Genomic DNA, 12,886 nt, shown 5'->3' on the forward strand with positions numbered 1-12,886 from the left:
ACCACGATGTTGAGAAGGCGGAGCCTTCATGAATGACTGATAGGTGTCATGTCATGATGTCATGATGCTAATATTTCCTCACAAATTTCAAGTATTAGATTAAACTGCGCCTGTTCATTTCATAGAATCCCTACAGTGCAGAAGGAGGCCATTCGGCCCATCGAGTCTGCACCGACCCTCTGAAAGAGCATTCCACCAAAGTCCAATTCCCCACCTGATCCCAACAACCCCTTGACCTAACCTACACAATTTTTTGAATACTAAGGGGCAATATAGCATGACCAATCCACCTAACCTGCACATGTTTGGACTGTGGGAAGAAACCAGAACAATTCTTTCACTATCCATTCAATACTTTAGTCTAATTCCCAAACATCAGAAAGTACTGGAAACACTGATGATCGCTTATGCATCACTACCACCATATGAAGATTGTAAAGAGGAAACCGGAACACCTGGAGGAAACCCACGCAGACACTGGGAGAATGTGCAAATTCCACAAAGACAGTCACCCAAGACTGGAATTGAACCCGGGTCTCTGGTGTGATGAGCCAGCAGTGCTAACCACTGTGCCACCGTCCGCCCTAATTTCTAGCATTTAACTTGAACTTGGGACTGAGCATTGTTTAAAATTCCAAACTGCAAGGTACTGGCTCATGGCTCATGGGTTCATGGCGCTGTTGTGCAGTTTGTGCAAAAGATGTGCAGGTTATGTGGATTGGCCTTAAATGCTAAATTGCCCTTCGTGTCCAAAAAGGTTGGGTGGGGTTACTGGGTTACGCGGCTAGTGTGGACGTGTGTGTTTGGGTGGGGTGCTCTTTCTAAGGACCGGTGCAGACTCGATGGGCTGAGTGGCCTCCTTCTGCACTGTAAATTCTATGATTCTATGATTGGTGCGGGTGGAGGGTAGGAGGGGAGGGGAGGGGTTGATGCACTATATCATACTGTACTAAACCACGGTTAGATCACAAACCCTTAAAATACGCAGAAATTCGCAATGCTGGAAATTGTTGATGAACAAAACAGGGCAATTCGCCGACCACATTGTGCCCGGTTCAAATCCCGCTATCTCGGGAGGATTGCAGGAGAGGCCCAAAAAGGCAATTACGGCAGGTGGCAAACAGTTTCCGATGCTCCCAGCCCACTCCAGCTGGTGTGATCTGGTTCACACCCTCACTGGGTATGAACCAGGTTATTATATTTAAATTGTCATTAAGCAGAATCTGTTTTCACCCGGATTCTCCCGGCTCCTGCAATTCTCCCTGCTGGCACAAAGTGAAGCTGGCGTGCTTCTCTGTGGGCAGGATCTCTGGCCTCCCAGCTGCATGTTTCATTGGTGGCAGGAGGCAGCGTGCCTTTCGTTGGCGGTGGGATTCCCTGCTCCAGCCACTGTCAATGGGAGTTCCCATTGAACCTACTCCACACCACCAAGAAACCCGCATTGGAGTGGGGGGCTGCTGGCAGGCCTAGAGAATCCCGCCGCCAGTGAACAGCCGGAGAATTCAGACCCAGATGTATGACCACGCTGGGGGGGGAGGGGGGAGGGTGTTGGGGTTGGGGGGTGGGGAATCTGATTCCGTCCATTGGAGGGAGAGGGGGTCTTTGCTGGTGAGGTGGGGAGCTAGAAGGCGCAATTGAACGGGAAAAAAAATCAGAGTCCTATTTTGGCCGTGTTTAGTGGGATGTGCCGCCAAGAACTACCCCACTATCAAACGGGATTCTGTTTCTTTGGCCCCGCCAAGGTCACACTTACTTTCATTTCCTGCACTGACGAGCATCAGTACAGGAAGAGATTGGGGTGGAACTCCCCAAAGCCCCAACGTACCTGTTAGGAAGTCCTCAAGCCTGGCATTGCAAACCTGGCACACTGGCATAGCTCCTGCCAGCCTGGTAATTCCAACCAGGCATCCTGGAAGTGCACTCCTCCAGGAGTGCCACCCTGTCCAGAGACTGATTACCCGGGTGCCTCCGATGGCCTGGGTGACCCTTCCAGTTGCCGTTATGCCTGGTCCACGGTCTCCAGGCTTGGACACTTGATCCAACTTAATGAGTCTAGCTTAACTGTGCACATCTGGATCCCACCTCGTGAGACCTCTTGCAAGGTTTAACGGCCTCGTCGTGTCCCAAGTCGGGCACAATGAGGCCATTCGATCGTGCCCAGGGTGTTAGACCGAGATCGGGATGCTTGATAACTGAGGAGTTGAACCAGTTGCCGCCTTCTGATCCCGCACACCTCATAATAATAATAAAAATAATAATCTTTATTATTATCACAAGTAGGCTTACATTAACACTGCAATGAAGTTACTGTGAAAATCCCCTAGTCGCCACATTTCGGCACCTGTTCGGGTACACTGAGGGAGAATGTCCAATTCACCTAACAGCACATCTTTCGGGACTTGACCTTGTCGCCCATACAATGCACAATTCACCCCAACCTCCAAAAAACATTTCTCAGTGTGGGTGGAATGCGATCTGGATCATGCCGAACCACCCAGCAGGAATTGTGCCTCATTTCCCGTCGCAGATCACACTTAGAAATGATTGGGAGATTTGCGCCCAGCCTGTTCAAAATTAATTTATTGCCACAAAGAAGCACCAGATGGCACTGTTACATTTAAAAAGTATCGAACTTGTAACTGATCCGGGTTAATAAACAGTTGAAATTTTGATCAGAATTGAATACAATTTGTGATTCCTTTTCAAGAATTTGTCATATTTGCTAATGTTTTTTGCCAGAATATTATTTTTTTCTTAACATAGCAAATTAATTTCAGTGGTTCATTTTTGACATTCTCTTCAATCTAAACTAGAACCATCCAAAGGATGTAAAGGATGATAAATGCACGAATAATGGATGAAAAAGAAAGTTTGCAAGAGGTGCTTTGACTTCCTTCTTGCAAGGATTCATCACACAAATTAACCAACAGAAAAGGGCAGTAAAAGATGCGTTTAATGCAAAACAAAAATCAACATTGGAGACCAAAATGAAATACTGCGACATACTATTAGTGGTTGAATTTGCAGTTATCTTTCATGCTGTGAGACCTACCACAGGAACAATGCAATTAATCAGCAGACTATGAGACTTAGCGGCAGATTCTCCATTACCCAATGCCACGATCGCAATTCCCGATTGGGCGGAGAATAGAGTGTCCCGTGTAAAACGGGTTTGACGCATTGCGATGTTCCGATCCCAATCAAATTAAAATGTGATTTGCATCCTCTGTGATTTGCAACCATTTCAATTAGATTAACGGGCCAGAAGCTTAAATCACCATCAACGCCCCCTCCCCCTCCCTCGCCCCCACGCCGGGGGGGGGGGGGGGGGGGGGGGGGGGGAATCCACTGGGCGGGCTGTGGAAGCAAGTTTCAAGTTTGCCTAAGCGTTGCCTTGATGTGATGGACCCCAAAGTACGTCAAAGGGGTTAGTGCGTAACTGAAGTACCCCCAAATTCCAACGGAAGACCCCCTCCAACCCACAAAGCAATTCCTGCCCCCCCCCCCACACCTCTGCAAACAAGTAGGGGCATCCGCCCACCCCCCCCTCACCCAACCACAGGAATAACGGATCACCCCTCACAGCACACATGCATGAGGGTGACCTGACCCTCCCCAAGAAACACCGCCGCCCTAAATTGTTAATCGGTGTTGAGTGTAATGGATTGCTGTGTGAAATTGAATGGGGGTTTTGCATTTCAGAGGCTGTCAGGGGATTTGAAGCCTTTTCAAGTGTACTTGGCTTTGAAGGAAGCCCCTGACACTTGTAACACCTGCTGCTTTAAATACCTGAGTCCGAGGCAGCAGATTTAGGGAAGGGTAAGTGAAAATGCAATGATCATTCACTGTATTGCCTGGGCTGCTCTTGAGCTTTCTGGCAGGGCTGACTGCTGGGGTTCTCCGATGGGGGGCTAAGGGGGTCACCAGCAAGGAGGGGAGGGGGTTGGGTCACACTCATGCGTGCGTGCTGTGGGGGGGTGACCCGTTATAAATTTTTATTCTTTCATAGGATATGGGCATCGGTGGCAAGCCAGCATTTTTTGCCTATTCCTAATTGCCTTATTCCCATAAGGGGGAGTGAGGGAGGATGCCCTTACCTGTCAGAGAGAAGGGTGGTGATGCAGGATTTGGGTTGTGGGGGTGACGGGGTCCCCCGCCGGACCTCGGGATTGGGCATCCCGTTCAAAATGGTGGCCCCATACAGGGATTCTGTCAGAATCCAGCAAGCTCTCTTCCATGCATACATTTGCATGGCAAGGAGAGAGACTTGCACATGGGCACCACGACTGGCGCCAGTGGAGACCAGTACCAATTCTCCACTGGCGGGAACGCTTAGTCTCCAGAACAGAGAACCCAGGCCATAATCCTTCCAATAGCATCATTTTAATGGGCTTACAAAGAATTTGCTAGACAGAAACAGGCCATTTGACCCTGCCAGTCCACCACAAAGTTTATGCTCCACCTGAGCCATCTCCCAACTTAACATTAAATAATAAGATCATCGAAGAGGTTTCCAGCTGACAATTGGGCAGGTTATAAATGCTTCACAAATAGCACTGGGTCCCAGTCAGCTTGTAGTCTATTCCCATACAATGGGGTGGTCCTCCCAAGAATGTGTGGCATTGCATTAAAGAGCCCCTTTAAACATAACTGCTCACAGATGATCAATGACTAATACACTGAGACTGATTGGGCTACGGTTAATTATTCATTTTCAGTTCGCTGTCTCTGATTATTAGCATGGTCACCAATAGCCATGTTAGAAAACGAACATTCAGTAAGGTTTCTTTTCATAAAATTCTTTGAAAAATGCCATTCACTCTGTAGGATTGCATCATTTTACTATTTAGTATGCCTAACAAATTAAGATATTACATTTACATTTTCTTGCTTTTTAAAAATGGACCAGTAATTATCATATTTTGTGCTGGGCTCAGCTCATTTAGTAGCCCTTTTGCCCCGAGTCAGATTGTTTTTGGTTTAAACTTCACCCCAGGACTCAAGCAGTCTGACTGAATGGGGGCTTCTCTTTGTACGAGATGTTAAACTGTTCTGCTGGGTCAGCATGTAAGAGTTCATGCGGCATTTTTTGACAAAAAGCAACTTCAAACTCCAGCATCAGCCACTAACACGGAAGATGGGTTCACTAATCATTGATTTCCTTGCTCTTTGTGTGTTCAACATGTTGGCCACGCTTGCCTGTATGACAACTGCAACACTTGGGAAGTAATTTATTGCAAAGTGTTTTGTAGCTGTTTTGGAGAGAAATATCCTGAAAGCATTTCTGCAGTAGCAAGATTTAAAACTGTGCACTTCGCTAATAAAAGCTAATCACAGATGATTGATAGGACATTAGCTGCTAAAACCCTCATCTTAGTCGGGTTACATATTTTATTCTCTGACACTGCAATGGGGAAGTGGATTTTTTTCCTTTCCCCCAGAAAATCAGCATCTTGCTTTGTTAATAATTGTAATTTAATTAAATAGCACATGTTTCTGCAGTTCAGTAGGTCTAAAGAAGTAAACACAAACATTATCATCGGCCCCCAGCCACAATGCAAACCTATTTTCCTAGAAAAAATTATGATTGAGCTTCATAATCAAAGGATCCTGCACTCTGACACCTGAACTAAGTATACCTGGTCCACAGGGTGTCCTGGACCAAAGCCTGAACTCATACAAACATTCATTAATTATGTCCACCACTTCTCCAAGTTTCCAAAATGACTTTCTTGTTTCAAGGACAACAGTAAAACTCAAGAGCGGTTGCGACGTTCCTGCCAGTACTGAATAAAGAAAAACTCTCACACATTTGAGCACACACTCATTGTTGATACTTCAGTACAGTCCTGAGGAAGTGCTGCACCATCAAAGCTGCTGTCTTTAAATAATACATTTGACTATTATATATCTTTCTTAAAATAATTGTGAATGAAGGGGACATAATGGTAGAGTGCACTAATTGAGGGATGTCGGAACGATATAATTTCTGCCTCTTCACCTCTAGCAGTCCAGCTGACGAAAAACAGGTAACTATGTTCTTTTGGATTTATATTTCTTATATGCAAGTTAGTCCTGTTTGCTTCGACTCTTGAATCTTGAAATTTCATAAGAATTACTTTTGGTACCATTGATTCACTGATGGAAAGAGCTGGCATCAGAACACCTTGATTTGTTGTAACCACTGTTTGACATATATTTGAATTATTAGGACCATTGATTCAAAATTTACATGTGTCGTGCAAAGGTTCACGGTGTGCACCTAAGTGGTTTGTGGCTCCATGAAGCTTTAGTATTCTTGCACTAATTGATGGCGCTGTGAAAATACCAACAGTATCTCTGTATCAGAACAGCTGGACTCTATCAGTTCAAAAAATAAACAAAGTGTCTCAAGTTAGCCAAGGAATGCAAAAACAATCTGAATGAATTACAGGGTAGCATCATTAAAAATGTCCACAGTAAATATCTGAAAAGAATCTCTAAAGTTGGAGGTGTATAAACCCACAAGAAAAATATGTGTTTGCTGTTGATGTTAATTTTCTTTTTGGAATAGAGGTTAACGTGCACATCCACTGACTCACTGTGTTTTCATTTTCCAATGTCAAATATCACACAAGTAGCATATCTTTCCACGGCTTCTTATGTCTGCAGTCCGGAAAGTAAAAAAAACCCTATCCAATAATCATTACGGGGGAGGCTGTTCATTTTCATTGTGGGCATTAGTGTGAAACAGGCGTTGCTGATTCAACCACCCGTTATGCATCTCTCGCAAGTTTGAATTCCATTGAGGAAATGTGTAATGGGCAGAGAGCTGATATTGCCTGTTTTACAGCATCACCCAAAGTTAAAATTACTCCATCATCAGTGACAAAAGGTTAAAACAGTTTCTTTTTTTAATAACAACTCGGGGAGTATACTGCATGTTTCATGAATCTGTGTATCCAAAGAGCCAGCGAACTGCACTGAAAAACTAACGACAACAGCCTTATTTATCTGTTTTCTTTGTGAGGCAGACATGTAGCAGCAGCATTTCTTACAGCAGGGAGTAGTCCAAAGTGTCTGAGGGAGAAAATGATGGACAGGTGAATGAACAAGAAGAGGGATAGATTGCAGCAGACTGCTACAGCTCTTCAATTCCCTGGGCACATTAAGGTACACCTGAAGACCCCATGTTGCGAAGGAAAAAAGTCATAAATAAATTTAAAATAGTCACTGGTCCAGGTTTAGTATTACCAGGCGTTTGTGAAACATTGCCAATTTTATTTCTGTACCTAAAAACAGATTTCAACAGCAGTTAAGATTTAAACACTAATAGCTGTTGTGGTTGGCCCTTTAACCAACCATTAATGTTATTAAAAATATATTTAATATGTAAATAATGCCGATTGCTAAACATAAACATAAATTTTAAATTACTGCAGTGTAATATGCCACAAATAGTAATAGATGTTTATAACATACCCATTACAAGTTCAACTGAGCTACTGGACATTATCTCAGGCTATCAAAGAGCAGCTGCTTATCCCAATGACCAGGTTGTCAGCATCACCCAGATGGTTAATAAAATTATCATTCCCTTGAGCTGGTAAACAGGTTTGGGTATTACTGGTCCAATTGTTGGTTTGGGTATTGTTGCACATGACCAACAGGAACTGCAATGCATACTATGCATTTAGAATGCCAAGAAGCAGATCTAACCACTGACAGAACCAAAAATAATTTTAAACCCTCTTACATTTGCAAAATAAAATGACACACATTTGTTTTAGTTGTTCCAATTCTGAAACTGGATATTCACATGTTTCAGGACGGTAACTTTTGATTTGTAAGAGTGTTATGATTTAGGAATATACGTTTAAATTTAAGGTAAATGAGAGGGTCGTGTGATCTATGCTGGAGTCTACCTGGCTGTAAAAGCTGGGTGGTAATTGGTTAGGAGAGACTCGAATGGGGTTACTCAAACGGAGATCACCGATATTTACATTTGCGGGCAATGACAGTTGTTACTATATTCATAATCAGAAGACTTTTTCAAATCTTCTGGAATCCATAAATGTATTGCATGTGTTAGATATTAAGATTGTGAACAGTTCTGCTGAAGCCTTTCCCTTTTGTGGTCAGAGATAGCTAATTAATATTTCTACTTTGGTAAGGTGTTTCCTGTTGCCACAGGGAAGGGGAAGCTATTTTGCGATCAAGTTACAGGCTTTTCTATGAACCTAGGAATATCAAAGAAGTAGTTCAGCTGTGATCTTTGGAAGGTTGCAAATCACTGTGTCAGCCGAACCATTTGTCAGGTCTGTATCTTGAGCAGAAAAAATATAAATCGTTCACCATACAGAATGAACACGAGAGCTCGGGTTCAGTTTGGAGACAGAGTTCGTGAAGGGAGAAGAGGCTGGAAGATTTGCCTAGCTTCGAGCTAGAGGAAGGAATCGATAGCGACCCTCAGAGAAAACAAATGAGCCGTGATCTAGTGATCCCATTGGCCGTGGGGGCAAATCCCGTGATGCCTGCTAAATCCCGCAAAAGGTCGAAAATGGGATTTGTGCCAGGGAGATCTCAGTTTGAGGTCCCTGCCCCCTTCCCCTCCCAGTTTCAATACATTAACATATTTTAACATGTTATTAAAGGGCTTGACGCCGTTGCTTCCGACCATGTGTCCTCGCACAATGTGACATCAAGCCAGCGCCAAACACTACTGTTTTTCAAAAGCCAGGGGCACGGAGCTGCCTGTAGGCCCTGGGGTTTGAGGAACAAGGCTAGATAGACATAACCCCCTGGATACATGTAGGGGGCTCTGGCAGGGGGTTAGCCTCCTCCAATTGGGGGTGTTCACCTTTTGCATGTGGCGATTGAGGGCTCATCCCCATATCTGCTGGAGGGTCCTGATGTCCATGGGAGGGTGCTGATGTCCATGGAGGGGAACAGGTCTGTAGGGGGGCTGTCCATATCTCCATGAAGGTGGGGTCTAATTTCTGTCGGGGCTCCTGATGTCCATTGGTGGTGGGAGAGCCCTTAAATTTAACTTTGAGATCAATCCTGGCATTGCTGGCATGTTTGGGCCCCACCCCTCCAGCTGGCTGAATAATCCTCGCCAGCACTCTGAAATTGCTCAAACAAGAAAAGGCATTGTGAAGCCGGCGAGTTTTACTTAGCTTTTACTGCCTGATCCAACACACTGCAATTTTGGAAAAGTTGCACCCATAGTTAGCTTAGAGAAAGCTCTTCAGATTCGAACTGAAAGCACCCAAATTGGTTGGTAGATGTCCTGAGTTTAGGAATAACTTTCCAAGGGCTGTGGAAAAACTGTGGACCAGAGGAATAGAGTTATTAAAACCAGGAGTGTTCATAATTTTCTGCCAAAATCACTGCACGCGAATTATGAGTGGAATTCAGGCTCAAGCTTACAAGGGAGCTGTGGAAAGTTTGAAGATAGTCCCAAGAAAGAGGATAACCTTTGAGAACCTGTTCAGTTGCCAGAACATTTCTGGGAGAAGTTATAATGGAAAAAAGGAGGTTCAGTTGAGAATTTTAGTCTAAAGCATACGCGATTGTATTTTATCGTTCATAACATCAATAAGAAATATGAGCAGGAGTAGGCCATTCAGCTCACTGAGCCTGCTCTGCAATCCAATACGTTCATGGCTGATCTGATTGGGGCTTAATATAAGTAATTACCTAAGACAGTGTTTATTTAGGGGCGTTATTCTCTGGCCTTTTTATGGGAGTGGGATTCTCTGCCTCCGCAGCGCACCCCCGCCTGCGGGTTTCCCGGCAACGTGGCTTTGCTGGAAAATTCCTTTGACAACTGGTGGGGGTAGGGAATCCCGCCGCCAGCAAATGTGTGCGGCCAAATTCTCCATCCTCGCTAGCAGCTGTAGCGGGGCTGACAAGCGATGGAGATTCCAGCCGTGGTTTTTATTATACTTGATTCGTATGTAGTAAAATTCATTGGTTTTAAAGCGTGGAACCTTGATGCTTCATTCTTTCAGTAAACAATTGGGATTTTGAATTTCTCTTTAAACGTTAAAGCTCTCTACAGGGATCATAATAATAGCTATAAAATGCAGTTGGTCACTTGCCACTAACCATAACTTACAACAGTAGCATGTCAAGAAGAGGCATTACAGTGCTGGGACATGGAAGTTGGAATGATCATTAGGATTTTTAAGGAGCCAGATAAATTTACTAAAATGAGTAGTTGTAAATATTGAGAAAGTTGACAAATTTACACTTGACAGGTTTATCCATATTGATAATACTCCTTTATTCACAAATTATAATTAGGTGTTACAATTGAGAGCTTTATTATTTATGTTATCTTAAAACCAATATATAACTTTGATGTCATTCCCTTTAATGTCCCTGAGTATACAAAAATATTTGGGAAGAACTGATCATTTGCTTTTTTAAAGAGTTAAGAAACATATTAACATTTGTTAAGAAACAAATGCTAATAAAATTAGCATTTTATAGCTATTATTAACATTTTCCCGGCAGTTTAAAACTGCATGATTCCTGGCATAATCACTTTTTTTTCCTTCACTGCATCAGACTGAATAGAGTAGAGGAATCCGATTCATATTTGACCTTTGACTCGACCCTTCATTTAACCCAATTGTTGTCATACCAACAGCAGATGAAGTTGAGAGACCCAACCAAACAACATTCTCTAATTGGGAGCCATTTCTCTTTTAAACTTTTACTAACAGCAGGTCATCACAGACACTGGTGTGTCCGTTTATTTCAGAGAAAGATAGCCACTGTAAGATAAAAGATAGTTACAGATTTATTGCCAGAAAATGTGAGTTCAATTAATTTGTTTATTTCCATTTTCCTGATTTTTCTTCTCTAAAAAACTGTTGAAGCCTTCAATAAAGCAGCAGAGGGAGGCAGGCCACAAAAGAAGTACTTTTGAAAAGATCAAAGGCCTAACAGGCGACAAGAGCCTTGCAAATGCTGTTGCTATGGAAACTCTGGTAGCAAAGGCCTTAATCTTCAAAACCTTTACTGCTTACAGCTTATTATTTGTATCCTTACTAAGAATAAATCTGTGGTTGCTGTACCTTGAAATCAGAAAATGCCTTCCAGTGTTATATAGAAAATTGTTGAGAAGCGGCTGATAAGATGAACAACAAAACGTGTTTTAATTCTTAATTTAGGAATGACTAATAGAAATATACATTTTCACCCAATCCAAATAAAAAAGCCTTTAATAGGGTTCTATGTACTGTAGCTGTATTTTGATTACTGACATTGCCCAAATGGACACCTGCTCTGTTCTTTTAGATTTGCTTATCTCAGATGAGAGAGTAATTCCAGGTCTTATCTTGAAGTATAAATGCAGCATTACACAGAAGTGAGATTTTCAATTTTAGGCATGAGCGGGGGAGGGGGTGGAGGTGGGAAAGAAAAAGATTATGTATGGTGCCTGGCTCTCTGTCCAATCCCATCGCCTGACAGCCAATCACTCAGCAACACCGACAGCTGTAGCGCACAACACTGCAGCACAGATCAGCTGGAGGAGAGTAAGTGTTTCAGAACAACCAACAGGGAGAGGCAAATGGGAGAAAATGGTGGTGAACAATAAACGGATAAAGCTAACCAACATAATGAGAAACTTACTGACCCATAAAGCTGGGTCACTGAGTGGCGGCGGATTGCAGTTAATTAATCTCTCTGCAGAGTTTGCTGGATTAATGCTGCAATTCAAGTTCTGGTAACTCTCATTACAGCCAATCCTAATACATTTGGCGTGTATTTTGATAGATAAATTGCTGCACTTCTCCACCAATTACACATACAAGCAATAACCCTCTCAGTACGAGTGACATACCACCACAACTACTAAATTTATTTCACTGTCAACCAACTATTGTGAAGTAGTGGCAATAATGAAAATTTCATAAGCATTCTCTGGTCTATGTAATGTCATAAAGGTATTACATAGACTTTTGGACATCCTGAGGTCGTGAAAGGTGATCCATAAATGCAAGTTTATTTTTCTTCTTATGTTCCTGATAGACAATTTGGTTTTGAGATTTGCTATCCACTGTATAAACATGGTTTTTGGTCGCTGTACTAAAAAGCAAACCTGCCACACAAGAAGGTACTCACTAGTCAGTTTTGTATTGTGCAAAGGTGGTAATCCTAACCTAACTATATTTCGCAGTGTAGACAGAATATAAAAAAAAAAATTTAGAGTACCTAATTCATTTTTTCCAATTAAGGGGCAATTTAGCGTGTTCAATCCACCTACCTTGCACATCTTTGGGTTGTGGGGACGTAACCAACACAAAAATGGGGAGAATTTGCAAACTCCACATGGACAGTGACCCAGGGCTGGGATCGAACCTGGGACCTCGGCGCTGTGAGACTGCAGTGCTACCACTGCGCTACCATGCTGCCCTGTGTAGACAGAATCTAAATGGTGGAACAAATTATATTATTTTAAAATTCCAATCACCAAAAAAGGTTTGATTTTTGAGGCTTCTGTTATTTTCCCCCTCATTTATAGTGCACTCTCAGTTATGTTGAGAATTGGTAAGTTTCATTTCTCGTCGCTGTTTCCACAAATAGAGTGGTCCGTTTGTGTATTAAACCCTGGTATTACAAACAATTTGTTAGTTCTCAAACTCAACTTGTTGATATAGGCTCAGAAACCAATTATACATTTTTTATGGAATTGCTAGCATCGTTTATCAGATTCAGTCTTTATTTTTTGGTCTGCTGCAGAGCATTTTAAAAGCCAAATTAAGAATATGAGAACAAGCAGAGGCAATTAGTCCCAATATGCCTGCCTCGCTTTGATAAATTTCAACCCTACCTTGCTGCCTTTCTATCAAAGTTCTTTCCACTACAACAAATCCTTTCCTACACATCG

General features: G+C 42.8%; 1 protein-coding gene across 2 annotated transcripts in view; it reads right to left on the bottom strand.

The window, feature by feature from the left end:
- Positions 1-12,886, bottom strand: part of LOC119968908 (immunoglobulin-like domain-containing receptor 2) — a 170,927-nt gene that overhangs the window by 43,218 nt on the left and 114,823 nt on the right. The window lies entirely within an intron of this gene.

This window comes from Scyliorhinus canicula, chromosome 7, assembly GCF_902713615.1.
Source record: "Scyliorhinus canicula chromosome 7, sScyCan1.1, whole genome shotgun sequence".
Lineage (NCBI taxonomy): Eukaryota > Metazoa > Chordata > Chondrichthyes > Carcharhiniformes > Scyliorhinidae > Scyliorhinus > Scyliorhinus canicula.